Source organism: Chiloscyllium plagiosum, chromosome 22 (genome assembly GCF_004010195.1).
Source record: "Chiloscyllium plagiosum isolate BGI_BamShark_2017 chromosome 22, ASM401019v2, whole genome shotgun sequence".
Taxonomy (NCBI): domain Eukaryota; kingdom Metazoa; phylum Chordata; class Chondrichthyes; order Orectolobiformes; family Hemiscylliidae; genus Chiloscyllium; species Chiloscyllium plagiosum.
The window spans coordinates 1,026,069-1,045,002 of NC_057731.1; the positions used below are offsets into that span (position 1 = coordinate 1,026,069).

At 44.6% G+C, this 18,934-nt stretch overlaps 2 non-coding genes across 2 annotated transcripts; one reads left to right on the forward strand and one right to left on the reverse strand.

Moving 5' to 3' along the window:
* The first annotated feature begins 9,750 nt into the window (after nt 1-9,750).
* On the forward strand, nt 9,751-9,832 carry trnas-uga. Its single transcript has one exon. It is a non-coding gene; the product is annotated as a tRNA-Ser (tRNA).
* Nucleotides 9,833-17,925: 8,093 nt separating this feature from the next.
* Nucleotides 17,926-18,007, reverse strand: trnal-uaa. Its single transcript has one exon. It is a non-coding gene; the product is annotated as a tRNA-Leu (tRNA).
* Between the last annotated feature and the right edge of the window lie 927 nt (nt 18,008-18,934).

Sequence of the window (18,934 nt, forward strand, 5' to 3'; positions counted from 1 at the left end):
TCACTTCTGAATTTTTCACTGGCAAGTAACTGAAAAGGAGTTTAATCTGAGTCATCTCATGATCAATCCTTCAGCCAATGGAGACAGTATCCATAGATTCAGTCTAGACCCTTCCTAATTTTATACACCTCCATTAAATCCCCCAGGACTCTTGGCCCATCACCTTTCTGCAATCCATCAATCCTGATAAAATTCCAGCAAATCTTTTCTGAATCCTTTGTAAATCCTTTGTGTCCTTCAGCTGCCCAGGATTAGAAACCATTGTCACAATGAGGTTGAACTGTTTTTGATCAGCTCAGGAAAATAAACTTCTTCACTGTTGTGCTTGCTGCTTCTAGTAAGCCGCAGAGACAGTGACAGAGCGAGAGAGAGAGAGAGAGAGACAGACACCAATAGTGCAATAGAGAGACAGAGAAAGAGAGAGGGAGAGAGAGAGAGAGAGAGAGAGACAGAGATGAAAAAAAAGAGACAGCAACAGCTCGATAGAAAAGAGACAGCAACAGTGGCAGCAGTACAGTGAAGGGACTCAGGCTTGGCCAGTAGCAGAGCATTTAGTAAGAAGGACTGTGAAGTTTAACAATGTTCTTTTATTCTTCTGCTTTTATATTCCTTTTTTTAGATTCCCTACAGTGTGGAAACAGGCCCTACGGCCCAACAAACCCACACCAACCCTCCAAAGAGTAACCCACCCAGACCCATTCCCCTACCATATATTTACCTCTGACTAGTGCACCTAATACTCAGGGCAATTTAGCATGACAAATTCACCTGGCCTGCACATGTTTGGATTGTGGGAGGAAACCGGAGCATACCCATGCAGACATGGGGAAAATGTGCAAACTCCACACAGACAATCACCCGAGGCAGGAATCAAACCTGGGTTCTTGGCACTGTGAGGCAGCAGTGCTAACCACTGAGCCACTGTGCTGTCCATTTTGGTTTATGTTTCTGTGTTTTAAGATATCGATGGAGAGTGGCATTGCGACACAACACTTTTCACTGTATATTGCAACAAAATACTCATGACAATAAATAAATAAATAAATGCATACATACATAGATCTTATCAAAAGCTCACTTTTCAGTCTGGTACTTTACAACAACAGCTTGATCAGAGAATTTACACACAACTTGATCGTTCATATTATGCAAACAGCTCCGTTTCTTTGAATCTAGCCCTCAGTCAAAATCATTTTTGTTTGGTCATTTCTTAGATTACTTCAATCACAACTTTAATGTTTCCAGAGGTTACCTTTTCATTCTCAATACCTTCTTTATTCGTTGATGCAGTCAGATTGTAACAATACCTTATGTGTTGAAATTAATATCAACTCACACAGAATTAGAAAAAATCAATCATATCCTCAATTATCAACTCTCAAAGAAACTTAAAGCCACAATACACAGGGAAAGTGCAATTCCCAGGACACCACGGTCTTTTTAATTAGCATGAGACCATGGGCATTACGTAGCAACAAAGGAGGTTGTGATGAAACGATGGATCAAATGGCCATTTTCTGTACTGTGAAATTCTGTGATTCTATATTATTGTTACATTACTCCAAAATGATTTAGGAACCACATTGCAATGTATATCCAGAGAGCCGCATCAGTCACTATTACTGGGTCAGTGCATCGAGGCAACAGTCTTTTTACCATATCACATGCTAAAACCTGGATGAATACCATAAGATCATGAGACATAGGAGGAAAAGTAGGCTATTTAGCCCATTGAGCCTGCTCTGCTGTTCAATGAAATCATAGCTGATCTAATAATCTACAGCTCTCCTTCTTCCCATAATCATTGTTTCCCTTCCCGATTAAAAACCTGTCTTGAGTATACTTAGTGACCCAGCCTTGATAGCCCTCTGTGCATAGAGTCACTGCCCTCTGACAGAAGAAATTCCTCTTCATCCCTGTCTTAACCATGCAGCCTCTTACTCTGAGATGATGCCCTCCATTCCTAGACTCTCCCACAATAGGAAACAACCTTTCACTATCTACCCTCCCAAGCTCCCATAAGGATCTTGTGCATTTCAATAAGTTCATCTCTCATTCTTCTAAATTCAGACACGTAAAGGCCCAATCTCCTCGAGCCCTCCTTATAAAGATGTGCCCTCCATACCCGGAATCAGCCGAGAACTGTCTCCAGTGCCAAGATAGCTTTCTGTACATGAGGGGAACTAACTGTTCACAGTATTTTCAATCTAGTGCCTTGTATGATTATAGCACAACTTCATTATTTGCTGCAACTTTAGAAAATGTCACAGTTATATTCCTTTGCACGTCCTTCACATCTCAGTTCCGATTGTAACAGGGAGACAAATCATTAAATGTGACTGTAAAGCACTTAGATCAAATTCTGAAAACCAATAGAATCAAAAGTATGAGTCTTCATTCACTGGAAAAGCTAATGTTCCCCCAAAGACAGGCTGAAAGCTGAGAGTAGAGTGAGTGTGGGTAGTCTGTTTAATGGAGAGGGATGGTATAGGCTGGAGATCAACATCTTCCCAGTGACGTCCAGTGGGTATGACCATAAGCTCCTCCAACAAGGGTCAATCGTGGGACCCATCTGCAAGAATGAAGGCACCCTAGGAAAGATAGCTGCCCCACCCCCAACATTGACAACGAGCTCCCTCCCCTTGCCTCCATCACCACAGGCTCTCGGTTTGACCTTCTCCCCTTCCTCCGTCGACCCCACACTGCTCCTCCTGGTCCCGGGGCTCCGATGGGAATCAGACTCGGTGCAACACCAGGAGTGCCCACCAGTCTCAGGCATGGTTGGCACTGGAGGAAGGTCGGCCTCTGATTGGACAGCAGTTCTCAGGGGGTGGGACATCAGCCCATGCTGGGAACCGAACAGCAGCAAGGTGGGTGGCCCAAGCAGTGGGGTGCCTGTAAATGATCCTCACAGAGACTGGTTCTGCCACAGCCACTACATTCCACCCAGTAACTCTGTTTCTCTCCCCATAGACAGGGCCAGACCAACTGAGTACTATCAACATTTTGTTAAAAGGAAACTATAATTTGAAATGAATTCCTGTTCTGATGAGTGCAGGATGAAAAGTCATAACTTCCCACTTCCTGTTAACAATATTCTGGCATGTTCTGATTCTTTTATATTTATAATAACAAGGGCATTGTTACCAATTCATCCTGATATAGTGACCTTGGTGATCAGGTTTTGCACAGGCCTCAGTTAATTGGTTAGATTGTTAACCGTTTACTTTAAATCAGTTATTCTATGTTTGTACTGCACTGTAATAACATTCTAAGTTCTATGTGTCGTTCAGCACATTAACCATTTAGTTTTCCAATGCAACATTGAAGCCAGCCTGCATCTCAATTACCTCGGTAAAAACAATGACTGCAGATGCTGGAAACCAGATTCTGGATTAGTGGTGCTGGAAGAGCACAGCAGTTCAGGCAGCATCCGAGGAGCAGTAAAATTGATGTTTTGGGCAAAAGCCCTTCAACTCCTCGGATGCTGCCTGAACTGCTGTGCTCTTCCAGCACCACTAATCCAGAATTCATGCATCCCAATTACCTTTTAGCTTCAACTGCCCCCTGCTGCTCATTTTATGATTTACTCCTCATACAAATCAACTTGCCAAACAAAATTAACCAAGGAATACTTGAGTGCTTCTCAAACACATTTCAGGGAATTTGGACTGTCGAGATGAAAAAAATAAATAACATTTCAAGAATTTAAAAGTAGCCTCACTGTAAAATCTGCTATGTGCAGGTAAAGGCTATTCAGCCTATCGAGTCTACATCAGCCCTTGGTAGAGCATTCCACCTTATCCCTATACGTTACATTTATCACAGCCAACTCTCCTAACCTACACATCCCTAGACATTATGGGCAATTTAGCATGGTCAATCCACCTCATCTGCACAGCTTTGGACTGCAGGAGAAAACCAGAGCAAACCCACGTAGACCCAGAGAGAACATGCAAACCCAACACAGACAGTCACCCAAGGCTGGGATCATACCCAGGTCCGTGATGTTATAAGGCAGTAGTGCTAACCACTGGGGCACCATACATGCCTACAAACCCAAATTGGAACATGATCATGGCAGGGGACATCCAGGAGGACAATGGAAATGCTTGAGGGATCTCTTTGAAATGCACCCAAAGAGATCAAACCAAGATACAGCATCCCTGGCCTGTGACCAACCAGAGTGGGGTAGTTTCATTCTGAAACCTGAGGACTAGAGTGTTGGAGAGAGTACGAGCGTCAACCTTTAGGTTCCACCAGCCCCACAGGGGGCAGAAACTGCAGCTCACACATGGGATTTATCAGCCGTCCCTGAACTCGGACAGCCGGAGCAGGAACAAGTCACCCTCAATCACTGAGAATTGCTTTCTTCTGGATCACCATAACCATAGCAAGCTGAAGATTCCAGCTCCAGCGCTGAAAGGGCTGTCATTCCATTGAATGGCTTGGGCTTGGACTCGTTGAGTTCAGAAGAATGGGGGGGGTTTGGGGGGCTCTGATTGAGGTATATAAAATGTAAAAGTGATTGATAAGGACACTGAACAGACATACCTCCTTGTGAGGCAATCTCAAACAAGAGGGTATGGATACAGAGTGAGAGGAGGTAGGTTCAAAACTGAGATGAGATGGAACTATTTCTCTCAGGGGGTTGTGAATCTGTGGAACTCATTCCCCAGAGTGCAGTGGTAGCAGAGTCAACCAACAGATTCAAAAAAGAAATAGATACATTTCTGATGACAAGTAGGATAAAGGGCAATGGGGAGCAGACAGGAGAGTAGAGTTGAAACCGGGATAAGATCATAATAAACGATGGAGTCAAAGGGCTGAATTGCCTACTCCTGCTTCTAATTTGTATGCTCCTATGTCCCAATAAATATGCAGATAGAGATTGTCCATCAGTATATTGCGAAGAGAACATTCTGAATGCTGTGTAAACCTTCAATCAAATCCAGCGTCATGGGGTTACAGTGAGATGAGAAATATTCCATATTGTTCACTCAGGATGTTCCAAAATACTTCACATCTAAATCACGTTAGAAATGCAATCACTTGTTGCTATGTCACCAAACACAGGAGCCATGTTGTGCACAGCAAGACCCCAGCACAGAAATGAATGAGCAGTCAGTCTGTTTTCTGATGTTGTTGATAGAGGGGATGAGTATAACATTAGGAGAAGTTGGAACCAGTATTGTACAGAACAATGGGATCTTTACCACCAATCTGAGTAGGTATTGGTTTGTCTACTCCTCCCCATCTGATAGTTTGTGTCTCTCTCATAGCAACCTATCACCAATTTCATGAAACCATGTCATTTTAACGGACTCTATTCCTCTTGCAACAGTCTCACCACACTCCCTATAAACCCAGCCTGCATCCTCCTTAAGCAGAAGCTAAAGGTCTTGATGTTTTCTCTTCCTTCAGGGAGGTTCCTACAACAGTCCTCAAGAATTCACATCAAAGCAATCTAATCTGTTCTAAACCACTTTAAGAAACCTTCAAGTCAGAACTGGATTTAGATTCCATCTTATACAGAAAACCTTGCTTGTGTCATCTGATGGGCTTAGGGGAAGCAATGATAAATTACTGAGGAGCTGAACTAGTGGGTAGCAGGGATCATTTAACATGGGCAAATCTAAAGAGATCTAATTGGAAAAAACTGCCTAACCTTGGTAATATAAATGGTGCTGTCACAGAGGATGTGACACAGAGAGGGATTGACTGCATCGATCAAAGCTGCTGTCAGCATCGGCCAGAGAAAATCAGATCTACAGGAGCATATATCTTAGGAACCAATTCTGAGTTTATACAAGATGCTCATCTTGTACTCACCTAGAACACTGTATAATTCTGCTCACTGTACAAGACAGATATCCAGTAGCGAAGAGGGTGCAGCAGAGGTCACTTGAAGATAGATGAGATTAACCAGCTGATTCCATGAGGCCACGCTGTGGGAGGTGATGGCTGGCTCTGCTGGGGAAGTGAAAGCTCTGAATAGATTCTGTTGAGACCAGCACCATGTAATTTTCCATAAAGCACGTGCCAACCTTTGAAAGGTGCTATAAATGTGTGTCCTTCTTCTTAAGGTAAATTACATCTGCAGTACAAATTTTTTACATACTTGTAAATGAGAAAAAACACCAGTGCAGTGGTGAATCTCTTAAGAGTCACAGAGTCATAGAGATGTACAGCATGGAAACAGACAGTTCAGTCCAACCTGTCCATGCCGCCCAGATATCCCAACCCAATCTAGTCGCACCTGCCAGCATTTGGCCCATATCCCTCTAAACCCTTCCTATTCATATACCCATCCAGATGCCTTTTAAATGTTGTAATTGCACCAGCCTCCTCCACTTCCTCTGGCAGCTCATTCCATACACCCACCACCCTCTGGGTGAAAACATTTCACCTTCAGCTCCTTCTAAATCTTTTCCCCCTCATCTTAAACCAAATCCTCTAGTTTTGGATTCACCTACCCTGGTGAAAAGATCTTGGTTATTCACTCTATCCATGCCCTCATGATTTTATAAACTTCTATAAGGTCACCACTCAGCCTTTGGTGCTGCAGGGAAAATGGACTCAGTCTAGTCAGCCTCTGCCTATAGCTCAAATCTTCCAATCCTGGCAATATCCTTGTAAATGTTTTTTGAACCCTTCCAAGTTTCACAACATTCTTTCTATTGTCAGATCATTGTTTCTTCTGATTGGCTGTTGCTAATTATTCTCTGAACCAAAGCAAAGTACTAGAATTTTGCGCAATAGGTCAGGCAAGTTGAGCTGGACTGGAGATTGTGAATCCAATACCAATCTGGTTCAAACAATAGCTGTCCTGCCAACTGCATTAACCAGTCCTCCAAGTATGTAAAGAAATGACAGATTTCATAGTTGTTTTCTTTGTTGTGTGGTACAAAACATTTGCAGTTTAGACACCTGCTTCGCATTTAAATGAGTTACAGCAATATCTTGCAGTAAATTGCAATATAGTCTTTTTCATGTCAAGATATTCATGGTTGACTCGGCAGCAGAGGGAGAAAATGTGTAAGCAGCTAGAGAAAGAGGAAGGCTACATCAAATTAACAAGGAAAACACAACTTAGTTACAATCCTATCTGTATGTATAACAACATGCATACTTAACAGTTGGGAAAAAATACAACATTGGATTACTGCCAAGGCTGGAAATGGGAAATAAAAACAGAAAATGCAGGAAATACTCAGCAGCTGTGGAGGTGGTGACAGAAACAGAGTCAATGGTTATGACAGATCATAAGGGTTCATAGAAATCCCTCAGTAATGGTCAGTTTGACAGGGCTCGGCCAACATACAGGACTTACAAACACACAAAACAGGAGCAGGTTTAGGCCATTTGGCCCCTCATACCTCTCCCACCATTCAGTTAGATTATGGCTGTTCTGATTCCTCCACATTTCAGCCTATTTCTGATAACATTTCACACACACCTCATTCCTTAACAAGAGTCCATCCAACACTGATTTAACAATGTTCAAAAGCTCCGCTTCCACCACCTTTTAAGGAAGACAGTTCTGCCAGGAACCTGGATTCAATTCCACCCTTGGGCAACTGTCTGCCTGGACCCCGAATCTGTGTGGGTCTTCTCCGGGTGCTCCAGTTTCCTCCCTCAGTCCAAAGATTTTCAGGCTAGGTGGATTGGCACTGCAAAGTTGTCCTACAGTGTCCTGGGATGTGCAGGCTGGATGAATTATAAAGTCGTAGAGTTATAGAGATGTACAGTGCAGAAACAGAACCATCAATTCACCTGCCCAAGCCAACCAGAAATCTTAAATTAATCTAGTCCCATTTGCCAACATTTGTCCCATATCCCTCCAAACCCTTCCTATTCATATGCCCATCCAGAAGCCTTTTAAATGTTGTAATTGTACCAGCCGCCACCACCTCCTCTGACAGCTCATTCCATACATTAAATCCTCAGCATGAAAAACTTGCCCCTTAGGTCCTTTTTAAATCTTTCCCCTCTCATCTTAGACTGATGCCCTCTAGTTTTGAGCTCCCCACCATGGGGAACAAACCTCAGCTATTCATCCTATATATGCCCCTCATGATTTTATAAATCTCTTTAAGGTCATCTCAATGCTCCAGGGAAAACTAGCCCCACACTATTCAGCCTCTCCCTGTAGCTCAAACCCTCCAACCCTGGCAACATCCTTGTAACTCTTTTCTGAACCCTTTCAAGTTTCATAACATCCTTCCGATAGGAAGGAGACTAGAATTGCCTTTCCAAATACATGTAAATCCTGTACCTCAGGATTCCCTCCAACAACGTGTCCAATAGCGATATAGTTCAAGAAGGCAGTTCAGCAGCATCTTCCCCAGGGCGGTTTGGGATGGAGCTGGAGTAGATGCAAACCTGGACAGTGACAGTCATTTTTTACAAAGGTAAACAGATGAACTCAAACAACCTGGGACTGTATCAGCGTTAAGGAGCAAATCCAGCCTGGCTCACCTGACACTCTCTCCCTCAGCCAGTTCCAACCTCTCTCCCACTGAAAGGTCACAATTTAAAATCCTTCCACGTATTCACAAATCCGTGCAGAACAATCGACTCTCCAAGTGCTCTGCTCCACATTTCCTCAGTTCTCGAACTCATGTTACCCGTGGATACACCTAAACCCACAGCCTCTACATCCACTGCTCCCTGGGGATGCCAAGCCCTCAGTCACTCACTCGTACCTCAAATATTTTTTAAAACCTTTCCAAATTCTCTCCTTTCATCAGTCTCTTGTCCCTCACAATGGACACAGCATGTTTCTGCAGCATTTTGTTATATTGCTGCCACAGTGCATCTTCATGTAACCAGGGCTGTTCATTTGAAAAGCAGACCATGACTGAGAGGGTGACATCAAAGAGCCATTGGGCACATTAACATCCAGCTGCTCACCTCACTGTTTTCATTAATAATAGTGAACATATTTAAAACTACACGACAGCAACATCACTGTGACTTGCATACACCTTGAGATGGGGCGAATGTGTGCAGTTAATCCATGGTAACTGTGTGAAGGGGTACAGCTTATTTACAGTAACTGGGTGAAGGGGTGCAGTTTATCGACAGTAACTGTGTGAAGGGGTACAGCTTATCTACAGTAACTATGTGAAGGGGTGCAAGTTTATCTACAGTAACTGGGTGAAGGGGGTACAGCTTATCCACACTAACTGTGTGAAGGGGTGCAGCTTATCTACAGCAACTGTGTGAAGGGGTACAGTTTATCCACAGTAACTGGGTAAAGGGGTACAGATTATCCACAGTAACTGTGTGAATGGGTGCAGTTTATCCACAGTAACTATGTGAAGGGTTGCAAGTTTATCTACAGTAACTGGGTGAAGGGGTGCAGTTTATCTACACTAACTGTGTGAAAGGGTGCAGTTTATCCACAGTAACTGTGTGAAGGGGTGCAGTTTATCCACAGTAACTGTGTGAAGGGGTGTAGATTATCCACAGTAACTGGGTAAAGGGGTACAGTTTATCCACAGTAACTGGGTAAAGGGATACAGTTTATCCACAGTAACTGTGTGAAGGAGTGCAGTTTGTCCACAGTAACTGGGTAAAGGTGTGGACAGGGTGTCTGGCTCAGATGCTCTGGGTTGCAGCCCCCAGCTGCAGTGGACTCTGCAGGAGACTGTGAACAGCGAACTGGAAGCGTGAGATGCAGCAGCCTCCAGCACAGTGCTGCCATGCCTGGTGAAATCCTTCCTCTGTCACTTTACTCACGTAGCAGCGATGGCCGAGTGGTTAAGGCGTTGGACTTGAAATCCAATGGGGTCTCCCCGCGCAGGTTCGAACCCTGCTCGCTGCGGTCTGGTATTTTATTTTCTACATTTTGAAATAAGAAAATTCGAGTCGCAAACTCTCTTGCTCGGCAGCGCTGGCGAAACGTGAATCTCAGTCTCAGTTCCTGCTACAGATTTATTGCACGGCCGCCCGCAACGTTTGCCTAACTCCGGGGTTGTTGAAATTAATTCCTAACTTGACTCCAGTCCAGCTGCACACAACTTCAATCCGGTTCACAACTTCAATGTGTATCCCGATAATTTCAGGACAATATTAGCTCCCAGTTTATTTGAGGAGATAATGCACCCCGTCAGTTTAAGTCTCTGCCAAATGCACATTGCACATTCACAATTGGAGTCACTCTATAGGACATTGCATTGTGCATTTATAGGGTCCTTGTACTGATCAGGGCAACAGGAATGTTTACACCCTGTCTGTGTTAGTGTTTGCTCGCCTCTCAACAACATTTCTCGCTGTGAAATACCTTTTAAACTCGGAGACAGCCCAGATCAGAGCTCAGTGCAAATCCAGGACTAGACAACTCGAGCCGAATGGACTCCGGCTTCCGCACCTCACACTCCAATCATTGGTTACTTCTCATGTCCATCATGGCACCGCCCCCACCCCTGCACCAATCGATATTCCTCCCGTTACCTGATTGGATGATTCTTGGCCGTCAATCAAACAGCCAAATAAACTGCAGCGAAGACAATGCAGAGCATGATTTGAAATGAAAACTAGCAATTCCATTCCCGTCTAAATGGAGTGATGAGGGTTGTAGTTGCTAAGGGAAGGATAGTGAAGTGAGGACTGCAGATGCTGGAGATCAGAGTCAGGATTAGAGTGGTGCTGGAAAAACACAGCATCCGAGGAGCAGGAAAATCGACATTTCGGGCAAAAGCCCTTCATTAGGAATAGAGGCAGAGAGCCTGAAGGTTGAAGAGATAAATGAGAGGGGTGTGGGGCTGGGGAGTAGGTAGCAAAGAGTACAATAGGTGGATGGAGGTGACAGGTCAGAGAGGAGGGTGGAGCGGATTGTGGGAAGGGAGATTGACAGGTAGGACAAGTCATGGGGACAGTGCTGAGCTGGAAGATTGGAACTGGAGTGAGGTGGGGGGAAGGGGAAATGAGGAAACTGGTGAAGTCCACATTGATGCCCTGGGGTTGAAGTGTTCCGAGGCGGAAGATGAGGTGTTCTTCCTCCAGGCGTCTGGTGGTGAGGGAGCAGCGGTGAAGGAGGCCCAGGACCTGCATGTCCTCGGCAGAGTGGGAGGGAGAATTGAAATGTTGGGCCACGGGGCGGTGGGGTTGATTGGTGCAGGTGTCCCAGAGATGTTCCCTAAAGCGCTCTGCGAGGAGCCGTCCAGTCTCCCCAATGTAGGGGCTATTTTCTCTTGAGCGTCTGAAGCTGAGGAGTGACTTTGCAGAGGGTTACAATAGGATTAGGGGCATAGAGAGAGTGAATAACCAAAGTCCTTTCCCCAGGATAGGAGAGTTCAAATTCAGAGGACACAGGTTTAAGGTGAGAGATATAAAAGGGACCTGGGGGTGGGCAACTTTTTCACACAGGGAATGGTGCGTGTATGGAATGAACTGCCAGAGGAAGTGGTGGAGGCTAGTACAATTAGCAACATTTAAAAGGCATCTGGAAGGGTATATAAATAGGAAGGAGAAAGTGAGGACTGCAGATGCTGGAGATCAGAGCTGAAAATGTGTTGCTGGAAAAGCGCAGAAGGTCAGGCAGCATCCAAGGAGCAGGAGAATCGACGTTTCGGGCATGAGCCCTTCTTCAGGAATGTGTAGAAGGCCTGAAGAAGGGCTTATGACAGAAACGTCGATTTCCCTGCTCCTTGGATGCTGCCTGACCTGCTGCGCTTTTCCAGCAACACATTTTCAGTATATAAATAGGAAGTATGGGTTAAATGGGACTAGATTAATTTACGAGGAGAAAGTGAGGTCTGCAGATGCTGGAGATCAAAGTTGAAACTTTATTGCTGGAACAGCACAGCAGGTCAGGCAGCATCCAGGGAACAGGAGATTCGACGTTTCGGGCACAGGCCCTTCTTCAGGAATGAGCAGAGAGTGTTCAGCAGGAGAAGATAAAAGGTAGGGAGGAGGGACTTGGAGGAGGGGCGTTGGAAATGTGATAGGTCCAACGCCCCTCCTCCAAGTCCCTCCTCCCTACCTTTTATCTTCTCCTGCTGAACACTCTCTGCTCATTCCTGAAGAAGGGCCTGTGCCCGAAACGTCGAATCTCCTGTTCCCTGGATGCTGCCTGACCTGCTGTGCTGTTCCAGCAATAAAGTTTCAACTAGATTAATTTAGTCTGGATGAGTTGGAAGGAAGGGTCTGTTTTTTGATTAGATTCCCTAAAGTGTGGAAACAGGCCCTTCAGCTCAACAAGTACACACTGACCCTCCAAAGACTAATCCACCCAGACCCATTTCCCTACCCTATATTTACCCTTGACTAATGCACCTAACACTATGGGCAATTTAGCATGGCCAATTCATCCAACCTACACATCTTTGGACTGTGGGAGGAAACCTGCATAAACACAGGAAGAGTGTTCAAACTCCACACAGACAATCCGCCCAAGGCTGGAATCAAACCTGGGTCCCTGCTGATGTGAGGCAGCAGTGCTAACCACTGAGCCACTGTAATTATGCTCAAAAAAAGGAAATTGCTGGAAAAGCTGAGCAAGTCTGATTTCTCATTTTGGGTTCAGTGACCCTCAGAATTTTGTTTCTGATTTCCAGCATCTGCAGTTATTTCAGTTTTTACTCAGCAATTTAATTCAATGCTCTGAGCTCCTCCCATTGTAGTAGTGTGGTTAGTTCTGATGTTCAACATATTAAATGGGTCAACTGAAAAGGAGCTAAATTCAGTATGGCTGACTTTTAATTGCCCTTTAGGGATGCTGGCCCAGCCAGTGATGCCCATAACCTGTGAATGAATAAAAGAAATTCTGGAATTGGTCACACGTAGGCCCACAGCAGAGACTCACAACCCTGAGGAGATGTGAGTAAATTCTGAAGGTTGCAGTTGCTAAGGGAAAGATAGTGAATTAGTCATTCACTGACAGGTTTCAAGGTATAGGGAAAGGCTGAATAGGCTGGGGCTATTCACTGGACTGGAGAAATGGGCAATGGCAACATTGATGATGAGTAAATCCTTGGAATTACCCCTGCCCAGCATGAACCTTGGTCACACAATGGAAGTTTAAACACAGTGCTAACATGTCACGTCACAGATAAGCTGTAGTGGACTGGGATCGCTCCCCCATATAATCCTCAGTCATCTTCCACAGTGACTTTGTTTCCTGTGCTCTATTTCCATATTCTACGATTCATTTGTGCCCAGAAATAAATTGTTCTGTGTTTTGAAAATCCACAAGACTGAGGATCCACAGCTCTCTTGGGTGGCAATTCCGAAGATCCACCTGGATGATGAAGACATTTCTCCTCATGTCAGTTCAAAAGGGCTGATCCTATATTGTGAGACGGTGCCCCCTGGTTGTAGATGCTACGGTCACCAAAATCTAGCCATGAAAGAGAGTAGGATGAGGAACTGTTCCAAGAACAAAAATAGGCATTGATGTGATAACATCGTACATAGGGTGTGTGATGGCGAGAGATAGAGTGATAGACCCACAGAGTTGTACAGCACAGAAACAGACCTTTTAGTCCAACTTGTCCAATCCAACCAGCTATCCTAAATTAATCTAGTCCCATTTGCCAGCATTTGGCCCATATTCCTCTAAACACTTTCCTTTTATGCCCTTTAAATGGTGTAATTGTATCAACCTCCACCACTTCCTCTTGGTAGCTCATTCCAAACACGCACCAGCCTCTGCATGAAAACTTTGCCTCTTAGGTCGCTTTTAAATTTTTCCCTCTCATCTCAAAGCTTTGCCCTGTACTGTTGGACTCCTCAACCCTGGCAAAAGACCTTGGCTATTCACCATATCCATGCCCGTCATGATTTTATGAACTTCTTTAAGGTCACCCCCTCAGCCTCCGACACTCCAGGGAAAATAGCCCCAGCCTATTCAGCCTCTCCCTGTAACTCAAACTCTCCAAACCCAGCAACTTCCTTGTAAATGTTTTCTGAACCCTTTTAAGTTTAACAACAACCTTCCTGTAGCTGGGAGACCAGAATTAAATGCAATATTCCAACAGTGGCCTAACCAATGACCTGTGTAGCTGCGACATGACTTCCCAAGGGATTGAGAGAGTGAATGCTAATTCTCACAGTTTGGTGCATCAGTTTCATGGGGATTAATAGATTTGCTTGTATTGGTTGAACCATAACAGGGAAAGTTTCTGCATGCAAATCACTATGGAATGCAACACCACAAGTAGCTATTGAGGCCAGCATTTTGAGGGAAGTAATGAATTTTCTCTATGGTGTAACCAGCAGCTGAACCCAAAAAACGTTCTCGTTTCCATGGCTATTTTTTTCAATATCAAGTAATGCCCGAAAGGCAATGGGAGGAGAGCACTTGCAAATGAGGAATAATCAAATGTGTACCCCTGGAAGATTGCAGGATTCTGGGACAAAACTAATCGTATGGATTTGGAACAGAACATGATCAATTTTATGATCAACTGAGATATTTCATCTTGAATTGGTGAGCTCTCTTCTACTCTTGTTCTCATTTAATTTCTGTTCTTGAAGCACCAAGAGTTAGCCTCTGACCACTGAGCAACTGACCGAGTCATTTGAGTGATTTGGTTGGTAGCTTTGATGGTGGTTGGCAGCTTTACAGTCTTCCTGGTGAATAAAATGTAGCTGAAAAAAAAGTTAAGGTTCCTCACTAAGAGCAAGTCATGTTGGGGCTTGGTGGAGTGAGTCTCACTGGAAGGTGAGTGGGCTTTTCTCATTGCGGTGACATGTCACAGTGGCTCAGCGGTTAGCACAGCTGTCTCACAGTACCAGGAACATGGGTTCGAACCTATCCTCGGGCAACTGTATGAAGTTTGCACATTCTCCTCATGTCTGTGTGGGTTTGCTCTGGGTGCTCGGGTTCCCCCCCACCTCCCGATTCCAAAGATGTGCAGGTTACATGGATTGGCCCTGCTAAATTGCCCATGGTGACCAGAGATGTATAGGCTAGGTGGGTTGGCCATGGGAAATGTAGGGTTATGGAACCAAGTAGTGCGGTTGGTCCAGGTGGGATGATCTTCAGAGGACTCAAGGTGATCCTCGCCAGGAGGGACTTGGTGCAAGTACACAGGCAGCAGCGACAGTAGCTGCTCGGGTGTTTGGTAGGCACTGGCCTTCAAATGCTGAGAAGCTGGGGCTGATTCACTGTCTGTCATTGCTGAAACACTGTATCTGTCTGCCTCGATACCTGGGTTGGCATCTACCAGGGAAAGCCACGCCCTGCACCTATTGCCCTGATGATGGAGGGCTGGATGAGAATGGGTCCTGGTCCTCCCCCCTCACAAGGAGAGGTACTGAGCCAGATGTGGAAGTCACACACAGCTCCCTCGACTACCTCCACATTGCCTAGCCTCTCTCCAACGTTTGGAAGTTCATCACAGGGGCTTGGCTGTTGGTATGGACAACATCTAATAGGCTGGAGGACAATGTGAACGTCCAGTGAATGGTAAGTGCTGTAATTGTGAATGTCAATTGAGAACTTGTAGTTCCCTGACCCAAGGGAGGGAGTTATGATGAGGTGATCAATGCTGTGATGACTGTCTTGCCACCCGATTCCTGACCTTGGGTGGCATGGTGGCTCAGTGGTTAGCACTGCTGCCTCACAGCACCAGGGACCCAGGTTCGATTCCAGCCTCGGGCAATTGTCTGCGTGGCATTTGCACATTCTCCCCGTGTCTGCGTGGGTTACCTCCCACGATCTAAAGATGTGTAGGTTAGGTAAATTTGCCATGCTAAATTGTGCATAGTGTTCAGGGATGTGTAACTCAGGTGCATTAGCCTGGGGTAACTGCAGAGTAGTAGGGGAATGGGTGTGGGTGGGTTACTCTTTGGAGGGTCGCTCTGTTTCCACATGTAGGGATTCTATGATTCTTGTAAACTCATGGTAAGATTCCACTCTTTGTGAATGGAGAATTTAGGTCAATTATCACAATTCGTTTGAAAGGTGGCTGGGAGGAGGCCTGAGAAGGTGCAGGGGATATTTACCAGAATGCTTCCAGGGATATGAAGCACTTTAGCTATGAGGTAAGCTTAGAGGATTTGACTTTTCACATTACAGTATAGAGTCAAAGTTAAAATCAGATCAGCTATTACCTTATTGAGTAGTGGAGTAGGCTTTAAGGGCCAAGTGATTCACTCTTGTTCTTATGTTTGTTCTGCAGCAGGTGGGCAGGAAGCAGGAGTACCTCTGTTGGAGGTCTCTATGCCTTCTGGGGGGAATACCCCCAAGTTGATACCACCCTCTGTGTTTCCCTCCATCCCCCTCTCCAACCGCAGTTGGGTCTCCAGTTGTGGTTAATCTGAAGTCCCAGGATTTATTTCACAGAGGTATCCATTTTCACTTCCACCTCGAACTGCCAGTTATCCTGGCTGTCTATGGCAGGGCTTCCTAGCCCTGTGGGGCTGAAAGCCTATACTCATCCCATTTATTCTGCTGCCAGTCTACTATTAGAACATAGAACAGTATAGGCCCTTCAGCCCTTGATGTTGTTCTGACCTTTTATCCTACTCTAAGATCAGACTAACCTACATACCCTTCATTATACTATCTTCAAGAGTCAGTTAAATGTCCCTAATGTCACTGACTCTACTACCACTGCTGGCAGTGCATTCCACGCACCTATCACTCTCTGTGTAAAGAACCGACCTCTGACATCACCCCTAAATCTTCCTCCAAATTGTGTCTCCATGTGATAGACTTTTCCACCCAGGGAAAATGTCATTGTTGGAGGGCAGCCAGCTTTCACGTTGGCAAGGCAGTGGTTAAACAGTCCCGTTGTAAAATCTACCCAAACAGTTCCTTGTTTACTCTGGACACTGCTGCATCTCATAATGATCAACCTCTGGGGTATTTGCTGCTGGTGTGGTCGAAAGTAATTTCAAATCTTGGTATAATGACTTCAGTATTGATTTGAATTGATCAAAACTGTGGTCTTCTTGTTTGTAGTCTCAGTGGACATGTCAGGTCAGCCCTGTGAGGGTGCACTGTGGAATGTCATCTGGGAGACTGAAAGCGGCAGTTGTCAACTTTGATATTACAATTCATTTCCTGTTAGCTGTATAAATGGCATATTATAAGTTCATCAGGGTCAAGGATTCACTCGGAAAGCTGTAGTCATTTGGAAGGACAGAACTTAAGTGAAGGATTTCAAAAAGGTGTGTTTTTTTCAGCAATATTCAGAAATTAATCTTATATTCCACAGTTATCCTGCCCTTCAGTAATATTTGTCAGTTCCCCTTGATCTGTAACCCGGTATCTCCACAAATCGATTACAGATCGATTCCTGATCATTGATTTCTTCAGCTTTCTGAATTTAAGGAAAATCCTTTGCCTTTCGCAAGCTCAGTTCAGCAGCTAATTGCAAGCAGCTCGCAAACATTTTCGTTAATACTTTTAACGTTACCTCGTTCATCAAAGTTAAAATCATTCGAAACTTTCTGAAGCCAAAAGAGAAAAAGGCAGGAGATTAGTCCGTAACTACTTGTAGAAAAGTGAAAGTATCGACTTCTTTTTTCATTGTCCGATTGCAAAAATGTTAATGCGTATTTATTGTCCATCCATCCAATCTTGTAACATTACCAGCGACTTAACAATGGACAGAAGTCTTAATAATACCCACATATGATGATGATAGCCATTTTCCTGTGTTAATGTTCAAATTTATGTAGGTTTATCGATGCTTTGCTTTTCATTCCTGGAACTGCACTTCCTATACATTTAATCAGGACACTATCTGCTGGTGTCTTAGCAGTTTCCCCACTGTAGCTGAGATATCGCTGTTCTATGCACTCAGATTTTCTGCTCCTGTGCTAGGGCAAGTTATTCATAGAACATTACAGCGCAGTACAGGCCCTTTGGGCCTCGATGTTGCGCTGACCTGTGAAATTAATCTGATGCCCATCTAACCTAATTAACCATAAGTACATCCAGGGTCCATTAAACTAATACATCGCAGCAAGCAGGATTTGAACCTGTGCAGGGAAACCCCACGGGATTTTAAGTCCAACACCCTAACCACTCAGCCATTGCTGCTATCTCTTTAAAAAGCCAGGCTCTCTAGATTTAAAGGCTATGCAAAGTGTAGGGAAATTGTTGCAGAATGTTTTGCCTGCTGATCGATTCCACCTGTAATATAGCAACCCCTTGATTTTGCAAGTTGCATATGTGGAGACCAAAATGAGCAATCATCCCAGACAGTTACTGAAGAAATTACTTGGGTCTGGCCATCAATAAAGATCAGAACTGTTTTTATACCATCCCACAGCAAAGCTGAACAACTAATGCAGAGTGAATCCGCCCAGACATTCCAGCAGTCTCCTACATTTGCCAAATCTTAATGCACACATCCACACTTACTAGTCTTCCTCAAGAGTGGACCACAAGATGTAGGAGCAGAATTAGTGATTTATCTGGACTTCAGTAAGGCATTTGACAAGGCCTCTCAAGGCAGCCGCAAGCAAGGTTAGCTCACGTGGAACACAGGGAGTACTAGCCAGTTGGATACAAAACTGCCTCAAAGGTAGAAATTCAATACCCATGAGGATGGACTCAACCGGATCCTGGGTTCATGTCACACTACAGGTGACCCCACTACACTATAGACTCTTACACATACACATAAACCCTTAGATATTCACACAGACCCTCTCTCATACATATGTTCTCTTTCAGTCACAAGCTTATACTCTACCATATGTGCGCGCACACAGACTTGCTCTCTCTCCCACACATGCTTGTACATATAAGTCTATGGGGTGCATTTGCAGATATGTTCTATTTTGCTCAAAAAGCACAAACAATCTGCAGGTAGTCAATCCATGTGACATTTTATAAATTTCTGATGAAGGGCATATGCCCGAAAAGTTGATTCTCCTTGGATGCTGCCTGACCTGCTGTGCTTTTCCAGCACTACACTGGACATTTTATAACTTCCTACTTTGGAAATAGAACCAGTCTGAC